General features: G+C 41.3%; 1 long non-coding RNA gene across 1 annotated transcript; it reads right to left on the minus strand.

Annotated features, from left to right (window-relative positions):
• Nucleotides 1-643: 643 nt before the first annotated feature.
• Nucleotides 644-7,488, minus strand: LOC118547674 (uncharacterized). Its single transcript, XR_013443033.1, has 3 exons — nt 6,863-7,488; nt 6,171-6,273; nt 644-1,878 (listed from the first exon to the last, which is right to left on the minus strand). It is a non-coding gene; the product is annotated as an uncharacterized LOC118547674 (long non-coding RNA).
• Between the last annotated feature and the right edge of the window lie 4,543 nt (nt 7,489-12,031).

Below are 12,031 nucleotides of genomic sequence, written 5' to 3' on the forward strand. Positions count from 1 at the left end.
ATCTTGAACCATGATGTGCTAGATAGTCATCATAGAATGGCTGTGTTGAAAGATGCTCTAATGTAACCTGTCCCCTTTATAAGAAAATAATCCAAAACTCAGCCAAGATCATACAGTTTAGTAGAATTCCAATGACCTGTGCATCAATTTAACAGTTAGCATTTGGTTAATTCAAAAGGTAATAAAACTGAGAGGCACTGCATTTTGTTATAAATGTATCCAATTTTTCTATTCCTGAATTAGTTTAATGCCTCATAGGGACCAACACAGTGAGACTATTGAGGCACAGATATCAGATGGTTGCATGTTTATGTGATTAAATATATAACAGAAAGGTCCCCAGCTGTTAAAATCACCAATCACATGCCCTGCAGCCTAGAAGCCCACAATGTAATGGGAATGAAACTCAGATGTAAAAAAAAAAACTATTCATGTATTCTAGGGTACACATTTTTAAATTTACATCTTAGCATCTCTGAAACTGGGACGCTTCTTTCGATCAAAGGTTCTTACCGTCACTGTCATCAACAGCAATCACGGTGGAGCTGCCACTTCCTGACCAAGAGAAGTGGCAAGTGGCTTGGAAGAAAATCTCAGGGACAATGTTGCAACAGGATTTTAATAAATACTGCGTGATCAGTGTTCTTGCAGCCCACAGGAAAACACTGGAAACAAAATGCAATCCTTGACAACTCTGAATCAAAAAGAGATTCAGAAGAGCAAAACTCTAAAATGGAAAAAGTATTATGAATATGTTAAAATTTATTTTGCTCATATTTTTTATTTTTATTTATGCACAAGAGTAGTAGATGACAGAATTTTATGCCTAGAGAAATCTAGAAAAAAACATTTCACAAATATAAAATAAAAATCCTAGGGGGTTATGATAGCACTATGTCACAATTTAATAGCAAATTTCTTTCTTGGTAGAACACAAAATAATTCAGCATCTTACAGTCAATGACATCTTAGAGTTCAGGAAATGTGAAATCCTATTCCTCAGTTTTCTATAAACCATTTCAATTCTGAGCCCCTGTTCTGATAACCTGATGGTAAAATGAACCTTAGTCATTCTACCACCTCTGGACCATGCTTTGGTGTGTGTTAATCCTTGGCAAGACTATAAATCCAGTGCCTGGGGTCCTGCCTCCCTAAACAAACACAGTCATTTCTTTCTCAGTTCTTATCATCTTCCAAGAGTACTACCAGAAGCTGGACACAGAGCTCCTCTGCCCCCACCCACCAGAGATCCTTCCTTTTTCCAGTCCAGGGGCACCTCTCCAAGTTCATTTTTCTCATGGGTAGAACAATTCCTCCCTCATAGGAAGGGAGTCTAGCTGTTAACACTCCCAGCCATCTTCCTTCCTCTCGCCTACCATGTCCCCAGGGGATGAGAAACATACCTAAAGGATATAAACTAAGGAACTGACATGTGCTTCCCAGTCCCCTCATCTCCCCTTGGAGAGAGCTGTCCAGTTGGAGAAGACACCTCCTCTGCTCTTCCCTGCTGGGGTTGTTAGAGAGGCAGCCTCCGTCTGGGGAGCCTGCCCTGGTCCAACATAGCCTGGGATTTCCTAGGGTAAGCCTGTCTGTTTCTTGGGTTCAGGATCAGGATTCCACTTGCCTACAGATGTGTCACATCCTCCAAGGTCAGCTGTATTAATAATAAGGATGATATCTGGCTTCACTACTCCATTTTCTTCAATCTTCGCTGGTTCTGAACTTGGGTAGGGATGAGAAGTACACTTTCCCAGGTACACATGCTCTCTGCTCAGACGCTTTCCCCCCTCTTGTTCTTCTCAGAAGCAGGAGGGGGAAAAAAAAAAAAACTTTTTTTTCCCAAGAATTGGAGGAAAGTATTTGTATTCCGTCCTTCCACTGCAGGAAAGAAGAGGAGGAAAAAACAGTTACATTTCTATTTCAAACCAGGAGGAACTTGGTATCATATTCTGTGAGTGAACTCCACAGTCAGCAGTAATATTGTCATCGGACCATCTCCCAGAAGTTAGAAAATTGAAAATAGAGTTCTGAGACTATTATTCATAGGAGAGGTGTGTCTTAAGAGGAGGGGGCTGGAAGGGAAAGGGTCAATGGCAAACCAAAAACCTGGGAGGAAAGACTTGACAAAGACGTTTGGGTACCCAGCAGGCACAGAAATGGCACTAGGAGGCTAAAATGTAAGGGACCAAGAAGATAATGAAGAGACAAAGCAGTGCTATTTTTCCATCCCTCTAACCCTGCTGAGTATTTTCCTACATGTGTGCTACAATTCAGGGTTTTCATGTGAACTCCACCTTTCCCAGGTGGCTCTCCTCTGAAAGATGCACTTCATGAAAGCTGTTTGTTTTCTGCTGTCCTCTAATACTAGCATGTACCTGCTAACCCCTCAGGTCCCAGTGGGTTCCCACCGAACATACCATTATCCACCACGACCGCCGTCAGTGCCACATTGACCTCTGACTCTCTAAGATGCAAATTAAACTGTGCTCTGAGTTCCTAAGAGTTTACCTGACATTGCTAAGTGATTGATTCCCTGACAATCATGGATTTTTAAATTAGGGTAGATCTTTAATTAATAGCCCAGAGAACCTCCCTTGGCTGCAGGGGAGAGGACCATAGCCATTTTTAGGATGGAGTAAATAAACTGTGGTCCACCAGTCCAACTTCTCAGCAAATGCTCAGGAACCAAATGCTCAGACGCTTTCCTTTCCAGGTTCACAAAGGGCAGGCAGCTTTCATTTCAGGTTCACACTCCCCACCTGCCATCCAAGGCTGCATTACTGACTCACTGAAAGATAAAAGCTTTTGTTTTCAGGATCTCCCCTGCCAGGTCGGTGATAAATTCTGCCATCCAGTGCAAATTGCCATCCAGGACAATACTGCATTTCCACTTTGCTAGAGGCGGCTGATTTTCTTTTTAAAGGTAAGCCAGCTCCTATTTCTTGAAAACAACTTTTTTTTTTCCTTCACATTCAGCTTTCACACATTTGCAGAAACCATTATTAAGGGTTTTTTTTTTCCCCTCTCCAAGTCTATTAGGAGACAATTCCTGAATACAGAGCATCCCCAAAATTGAGAAGAGGGGATGATTTGTATTCTTGGCCCTCAAAAGCACCATTTATCCCTTCCTGGCACTCTCTCTCTCTCTCTCTCTCTCAAGTCAGCCCATATCCTCTGAAATGGCTTTTTCAATATGTCAACTTGGCTAAGCTAAAGTTCCCAGTTATTCAATCCTACACTAATCTAGGTGCTGCTGTGGAAAGATTTTGTAGATTCAATTTAAGTCCCTACTCAGTTGATTTTAATTAAGGGAGATTATCCTGGATAATCTGGTGGGTCTGGCTTAATCAGTAGGAGGGTCTGAAATAGCAGGTTTCTCTGAGAGAAAAAGAAATTCCACCTGTGGACCACAGTTTTGGCCTCTGCTATGGAGACCCATCTTGCCCATGACCCTCCCTTTCTACTAGTCCCAACTCTCTGGTTGAATGCTGACAGACACACCCTTACACTCTGCCATAACCATACTCACCTGGGAATGTCTTTCTGGTGGCCCCCTGCTCTGGACATTCCTTTCCCTCCACCTTTACTCAAATTTTACTTGTATGCCATAGTGATGGTGTTCCTTTAACAACAACAACAAAATGGGACCCATGGTATAACAACAGACTTTTTTATTGTTCTGTGCAAGTGTTTAAAGGAAATAACTATTAAATTCTGTTTAGTTATGCATATAACAACCAACATTACCTGAAATTGGTATATCCAGGATAACCAGGGCATATGATCACACATATACCCAAACCAGCTCTCTTCCAATTCGAAATGATTATTACCCCATTTATGCTAAGGTATCAGATATTTGGACATTGGTTCTTTATACCATAGAAGCATAAACACTTAGGTGTAATGCATCTCATGATTTATTTTTATTTTTACAGAACTCTTCCAAAGTTACTACATCATAAATCAGTTTCCCAAAAGTGTGGTTCTCTGATCAGCAGCAATAAGCATCATTTGGGAACTTGTTAGAAATAGAAATACAAATTTTCATGTCCCACCCTAGACCTGCTGAATCAGAGCCTCTGCCAGGGAGGAGGGTCCAGGCAATCTGTGTTTTACTAAACCCACCAGGGAGGTCTGATGTGATCTAAAGTTGAAGAACCACTCTAAAAAGAAAGGAGCACTAGACTGTTAGCGCGTGGAATATTTCTGAAAGGCAGATTTGTGGGGAGTTAATTAGCTAAGATATAAAAGAAACCAACTAGAAATCACTTGTAAAACAACCAAAAAAAAAGAATTTATTAGAAAAGTAGTGGCGATGACCAGTAACTCTAAGAGTTGAACAGCCAATTCCTGGGATGCAGGGGACTGGGGCTCCAACAGCTTTCACCCCAGTGTTTGTGAAACTTCCTTCTAGAGCACAGCCATTAGCAACTCACTTCCCATCTTCCTGCAGTTCTTATGTCTTAGTTCAAGCTATAAAATTCCAGGTATTCAGGAATGGAGAGGCACATGCTGAGTCAGGGGTTTACCCAGTAGCCAGATCGGGTCACAGAGCAGGAATACCACCATGGAAAACTTTCATCCATGGCTCAAAACCTTCATTGGACAGAAAGGATAAGGCTTCTGAGCTGACCAGCCACCACAAGCAGACCTACTAGGAGCCATCCGTAGGTTGCCTTAACTCTCATACACTGTGTGAACCACAGGTATATGTATCCTCCATCGGCATGACACCAGGTTATGCTACTTCTAGTCATCCTCCATAGCCCATTTCAAATGTCATCTCTAGGAAGCCCTCCAGGACCTGTGAAGTTGGAATTAGCTGCCACTTCTCAGGCTCTCATAGCACCAACCCTGAATTCACATCCGCTCCTCTCCCTTCCACTCTGCCTCTGCCTCTAGTCTCTTGTCATAGCATTCCACCCTGGTCTCTGCTCCAGAGTTTCCTACAGAGGTAAATGCATTTAGACTATAGGGTTAAAGGTCAGGAAGAGGAGATTATTTGAGCATGTCACACTGAAAGCCTTGAACACGTCATCAAACTCAATAAACAAAAGAGTTATATAAGCTTCTGCTCTCTGGACAGAATTGAAACAGATCAAGTATTTGAAAAACAGTGTAAAGTTTAGCTCTGAATACATTTACCCTTTTATCCTGAAATTAAGAGCAATGGTGGGCTATATCAGAAAGTACTCTCATATTCTCTCTATGCCCACCCTGTCACACCCCTCTTCACTCAGGCTGCTAGACTCCAGGGACTCCAGGGACCCGACATCATATATGTGAAATTGCAACTCACCCAGAGGGTCACATTTTAGCTTTTAATTTTAGAAAATTTCCTTTTCCCTGTTACTGTCACCCATGCCCCCCACCCCCATTCCTTGTCCCCAGAGTAGAGGAAACCCTCTCTGTCTGGAGGGGAGGGAGAAAAGATGCAAACATCAGTCAGTGGAAGGAGTTTTCATCATAGGAGACAATCTGGGAGGGATGCAGACAACCGTATTCCACAGTGAAGAGTCAGAGGAAGAGAGAAGAGAGAGGAGAGAGAGGGGAAGAGGAATGGAGGCAGGAGAGAAGAGGGAGAGGAGAAGTAAGAGGACAAAAGGACAGACTTTAACCCCTTCCAGACCCTTGTCTGGGGCCCCCCAAAGCTGCCTGGGAGAGCCCTCCCCCAGGGGATAAATAAACACAGCAAAAGCAGATAAGCTTTCCAGCAACTCTTCCAGTAACAAGACAGTTGCTCTAACATCCAAATACCCTAGAGCAACATGGAAAATTGGAGAAAAGGGGTCAAATTGGGAAAATTTTGTAAGTGTGGTGACCTCAGAATCATGACCTCATACTTGAGATTTTCTCAGATGACAACAGGACTGTGATTTCCCTCCTGGAATTGATGTTATTTCTAGCCACCCTCAGATTGACTGGAATTTCAAGTTGTCCTGCACTCATTTTTGACCCCATCAACTTGGCAACATTCTCTTTAAAGTGGTGGATCAAATATCAAAATACCGTGAGTGTTCTTTCAATCTTTCCTTTCCGCCCCACAGCTCTTCTCTTGTCTTGTTTCCATCCCTTTCTTCTCTCCCACCTCAACGGCCCTCATCTTCCCTTTTGGCATAATTCCTTCTTTCCGCCACATCTGGGATATTCACACTGTCCGGACTCACCTCTCGCTGGGGTAAGAAACAGTCTCACTTCCGCTTCTCTCTTCTTTGTATCAGTGTTCTAGAACCTGCTGTCGGGCAATTCTGTTGCTCATTTTTTATGTGCCTTTAGGAAGAATGGAAGGATGGGACCATTAGAATCAGAATTAGAGGTCCTACCTTCCAGCCCCACACTTCTCTTCCCTAGGTAACAGAAAATCACTTAATTTTTAGCCATTACTCTCCTCATCTGTAAAATGAATGACTTAGGCTAAATTTCCATTAAGGTTCCTTCCAGTTACAAAATGCTACAATTCTCAGTAGCAAAAGACCCATATCTAAACTCAGGTTATTCAGGGGAAAGGAATTCATTTTGTTTTCAGGCACCAGGAAAAGATTCTTCTATGTTATGAGAAGAAATAATATAAAATGCTCATACCGGGTATTCATTCAGAACCACTACAACTACAAATAAATTTTTTCCTTATTTTCTTGTCTCACTTTCTCACTCTCCTCTGATGTATTAATTTGTCCTCTGATGGGATTTTTTTAAACACATTCTTTCCCCTTCCTGGTTTGCAAAATGGAAAGCTTGTCCAGCTAATGTTCAAACATTTCTCCTCCACCACGCTGCTAGAGCCTCATATTCTGCTTCTCTGAGACATCATCTAACACTCCTGGCTCTCCTCACTGCCTCTTCTCTCCTTCCCTCCTACCTGTATAGCCGGGCCACTGTTCAATCACTGTCTCTCCACTAGTTCCCATGTGAACTTCATATGAGCAAAGCAGTTTCTTATTTGTCTTTACGTCTCTGGTCCCAGCAGGTGCAAGACATGGGCATGCATCTAATAACTAGTAATCAAGTTAATTCATCACAAAAATTGAGCTGTCAAACTACAAAGAAACGTCAGGGAAATTCATATGTATTTGCTAAATAAAAGAAGCCATTCTAAAAAGGCTACGTACTGTATGATTTCAACCATATAATAATTTGGAAAAGGCAAAACTATGAAGACAATAAAAAGTTCAGTGGATACCAGGGGCTGGGTGGAGGGAGGAAAGGGGGAGTAGGTAGAACACAGGGCATCTTTTTTAGACATTGAAACTAATTCTGTATGATACGATATGGTAGATACATGGCATTATACATCTGTTAAAGCCCATAGAATGAACAACATATAGTGAACCTTAATGTAAACTTTGGGTTTTTAGTTAATAATAATGTACTGATATTGGTTCACTGATTGTGACAAATCTGCCACACCATTACAAAATATTAATAATAAGGGAAACTGAGATGAGGAGAGAGGGAGTATATGGGAATTCTGTACTAACTGCTCATTTTTTTAAAAAATCCTATAACTGCTCTTAAAATAAAGACTATTATTTTTTTTCTTTTTAAAAGTAGAAGTAAGGTCACAGGGAAAACTGTTGCCCCCCAAATTGGAGAGAACAATAGACAAATACAGAAAATCACAACTTACTGGAGTGGAAACCGACAACAGATGCCTTTGCAGAAACCTGTGTCAGGGTAGGAGAAGAGAAGTTGTAATTGGCGAATTGCTGGAGGCTCAGGGTGGACAGGTCTGAGAGTTAAAAACTCCAAGAGGACCCAGTCATGGAGGCTCGGGGAAGACAGACACTTTTATCAGTTTTACCAGGAGGTTCTCACAGAGAATATAGGAGAAAAATAATGAATATAGGAGAATAGTGTATATAGGAGAAAAATCTCCTGCTTCCATTGGGAAGGAGGAAAAGTAACCATTTTGAAATACACCAGAGCATTCTGTTCCTCCTAACAGGACCTGCCCAGAGCCTAAACTACTGGGATTTTTTGAGAGCCTACTCAATCTTAGGAAAGAGAAATACCCAACTGCGCCTGCTCTAGCCTTCCATGTGGGGGAGGGAAATACCCAACTACAGTCATTCTGTCCCACCCCAGGCGGAGACTGGAAGCACCAGTGACATTCACAGTCCAGAAGCAAAAGCTCGTAAGAAGGCTGAGACTGAATCACCACATGATAGAACACTTTCTCCCCCACACCTTACCACCACATTACTAAAGGCCTATTTACCCCAGTTCACTTCACCCAGATCATTATGTCTGGCTATAGAAAAAAGTTCCAAGGCCAAACACACAGCTTGAAGAGAAAGAGCAAGCATCAGAAACAGACTGATATGGCAGAGATATTGGAATTATCAGACCAGAAATTTAAAACAACTGTAATTAATATTGCCAAGGGTTCTTCTAATGGATAAAATAGACAGCATAAAGAACAAATGGGAATGTAAGCAGAAAGATGAAAACTCTAAGAAAGAATCAAAAAATAAATATTAAGAGATCAAAAACAGTAACAGAAATGAAGAATGCCTTTGATGGACTTCTTAGTAGACTGGACATTGTTGAGGAAAGACTCTCTGAGCTTGAAGACATGTCAGTGGAAACTTCCAAAACAAAGAGATGATTTGAAAAAAGACAGAAAAAAATGAAACAGAATATTCAAGAACCATGGGACAATGACATAAAGTATAACATATACTTAATGGGAAAACCAGAAGGAGAAGAAAGTGAGGAACAGAAGAAATATTTGAAGCATTAATGATGGAGAATGTGCCCCAAATTAATATCTGCTATGGTCTGAATGTTGGCAGTCCCCAAAATTCATATGTTGCAACCCAATCCATTGTGTGAATGTGTTTGGACATGGGGTTTTGGGAGTCATGAGAGCAGAGCCCTTATGAATGATATTAGAATGCCCTTATACTGGGTCCTGAGAAATCTCCCTTGTTCATTTCCACCATATGAAGTTACAGCTAAAAGACAGCTGCTACGAAGTAGGCTCTCACCATCACTGAATCCACTAGTGCCATGATTACACTCCTTAGCATTTACCCAAAGGAGTTGAAAGCTCATGTCCACATAAAAACCTACTCATGGATGTTTATAGCTGCTTTATTCACAATTGCCAAAACCTGGAAGCAACAAAGATGTACTTCAGTAGGTGAATGGATAAAGAAACTGTGGTACATCCAGGCAATGAAATGTTATTTAACGCTAAGAGCAAATGATCTGTCAAACCATGAGAAGATATGAGGAAAATTAAATGCATATGACTAAGTGAAAGAGGCCAATCTGAAAAGGTTATGTATGATTTGCTTTAACTATTTGACTTTCTGGAAAAGGCAAAACTATGAAGACAGTAAAAGGATCATTGGTTATGAGAAGTTAAGGGGGAAGGAGGGATGAAGAGGTGAAGCACAGAGGACTTTTAGGACAGTGAAACTACTCTGTATGATATTATAAAGGTGGATACATGCCATTATACTTTTGTCAAAACCCATAGAATGTATGAAACCAAGAGTGAACCCAAATGTCAACTATGGACTTTGGACTATAAAGATGTATCAGTGTGGGTTCGTCAGTTGTGAAAAACGTATCATTCTGGTTTGGGATTTTGCCAGTGGAAGAGGTTGTGCATATGTAGGGGCTGGGAGTATATGGAACATCTCTGTACCTTCTGCTCAATTTTGTGGTGGGCCTAAATCTTCTCTAAAAAATAAAATCTATTCAAAAAAAAAGAGAAAGAGAATGAACCCACATCAGACTCTCCAAGTCATTTGCATTTGTCCAAGTAACATTAAATGTGAAGAAGGAAAGGACAACTCTTCAGATTCACACAATTCATGCTTGTGTTAGAACTAGATCCTTGGCCTCCTACTTTAAGGCCCAGGGAGTTTTTCTATAGCTCAATTGCTTTTCATTCTGGTCTTATTTGCCTTCTAGCTGGTGTCTTTATCCTATAGTTTTTACCTTTTTTTCATAGCTTTGCCTGCAAACTGTGCATTGTTTATATCATTTTCTTGTCTGTTTCACTAATTAGCAATTGATTTCTAAAAATTCAGCTCATCATCAATAAATGCTGTTACTAAGTAGTCGATTAGAAAGAATGTCTCCTGGCGATTTATGGTGTTATTAAGTCTCAAATCTAGCCTTGGTGAACTCAGACATTAAGATTTCATATCCTGGGGCTCTTGGGTGGCTCAGTCAGTTGAGCGTCTGTCGTCTGCCTTCCACTCAGGTCATGGTCCCAGGGTCCTGGGATCGAGCCGCAATTGGCTCCCTGCTCAGCGGGAAGCCTGCTTCTCCCTCCCCCGCTCCCCCTGCTTGTGCTCATGCTCTCTCTCTGTCAAATAAATAAATAGGATCTAAAAAAAAAAAAAAAAGACTTCACATCCCAAGCGGATTATCTGCAGTGACAGCAGCAAGAGGTGAATGTGCTCAGCCCAGCTGGGGAGTTCAGCACCAAGCCCGTGAATCTCTCTTCCCAGGACCACATGCTGTCACAGCCAGCAGACTTATGTTCTAATTATGTGGCCCTCTTTGCAACCTCTACAGTTTGCGATGGGCATCACATTTTCTTCCTGTCTAATGACCATTTTTAAATTGTCATGCCATTAGCTTTCAGGTTTGCAGGACTTGTTTCTTCCTAGGAAGGGAGTTTAGCAAAGATATCTATCAACCTGCTCTTGCCTGATGCATTAAGGAGAGCTCTTGTTCAATCTTGTCTTCCCACAAATGGAGTTGCACTTAGTTCCCTCGGAGAAACTCTTTTTATGTAACTGCATTAATCAGCCACGTGTACCCACCTCCTGGTGCATCCTGGCTTTGTGTTCCTCCTCTCTGAAGCCCTCCCCAGGTGGCAATGAAGGAAGCGTGGACAATGAGCTGTGGCCTTGGGAAGGGCAAAGGTGACCCCTCAGCCACACTCTGATGGATGATATCAAGGATTCATTGTGCAGTGTAGTAAGGAACGTTTATGTTGATATGATAACTGGGATTTAAAATGACTCCAGGTGATACACACCAGACATAACTCAACACAATCAGCTCAGAGGCTGGGTCTGAGGAGCAGCATCAGGATATTCGTTTTAAATCAGGACACACTCTGATCCCTCCTTCCCTCTTTCTGCAAGCCTGTGAGACAGTGGCTAAGAGGAAGGCAAAATAGAAATGACTTATTTTAGGTAAACAAAGAGACAACCTGTAGGCTATTTTCCCTGGCCAGTTAATTGCTCAATAAGTGAGTACAGTGAACATAGAATTGTTGAGGAAAGATCCTTCAACAGGTAATAACAATTACTGGTTATAGTGGTATAGAAAAAAATCACTTATGAAGGTCTTCAATAAATGCTGGGGGAAGAAAACCCCAGTCACTCAAAATCATATTTTAAAAGAATATGTGTAAGGCCATGATGAGATATCACTACACCCTGATCAGAGCAGCCAAAATAAAAAAAATAGCGATAATACCAAATGCTGATGAGGATGTGGAAAAACTGTATCTCTCATACCTTGCCGGTGGAACATCTCTGTACTGGTGGAAACGAAAAATGGTACAGTCGCTCATACACTATATGACTTGGCAGTTTCTTAAAGTTGTCAGTTTCTTAAAAATAACGTGGTAGTTTCTTTAAAAACAAAGCTAAACATGTACTTACCATATGAACCAACAACCACAATCCTGAGAATTTATCCCAGAGGAATAAAAACAGGATCACAGAAAACCTTTACACGATTGGTCATAGTAGCTTTATCTGTAGAAACAAACAACCGGAAACTACTCAGATATTCTTCAATGTGTGAATGGATAAACAAACTGTGGTACGCCCCACCCCCCAGAATGCTACTCAGCATTAAAAAGGATTAAGCTAGTGATACATACAATAACTTGGGTGGATTTCAAAGGCATTCTGCTGAGTGGGGGAAAAAAGCCAGTTTCAAAGGTCACAAGCTGGATGATTATAAAATGACAATATTATAGAGATGGAGAACAAATTAGTGGTTAGCATGGGTAAGAGATGGCGGGAAACAGTGACTGTTTATG

Source organism: Halichoerus grypus, chromosome 1, assembly GCF_964656455.1.
Source record: "Halichoerus grypus chromosome 1, mHalGry1.hap1.1, whole genome shotgun sequence".
Classification (NCBI taxonomy): Eukaryota; Metazoa; Chordata; class Mammalia; order Carnivora; family Phocidae; genus Halichoerus; species Halichoerus grypus.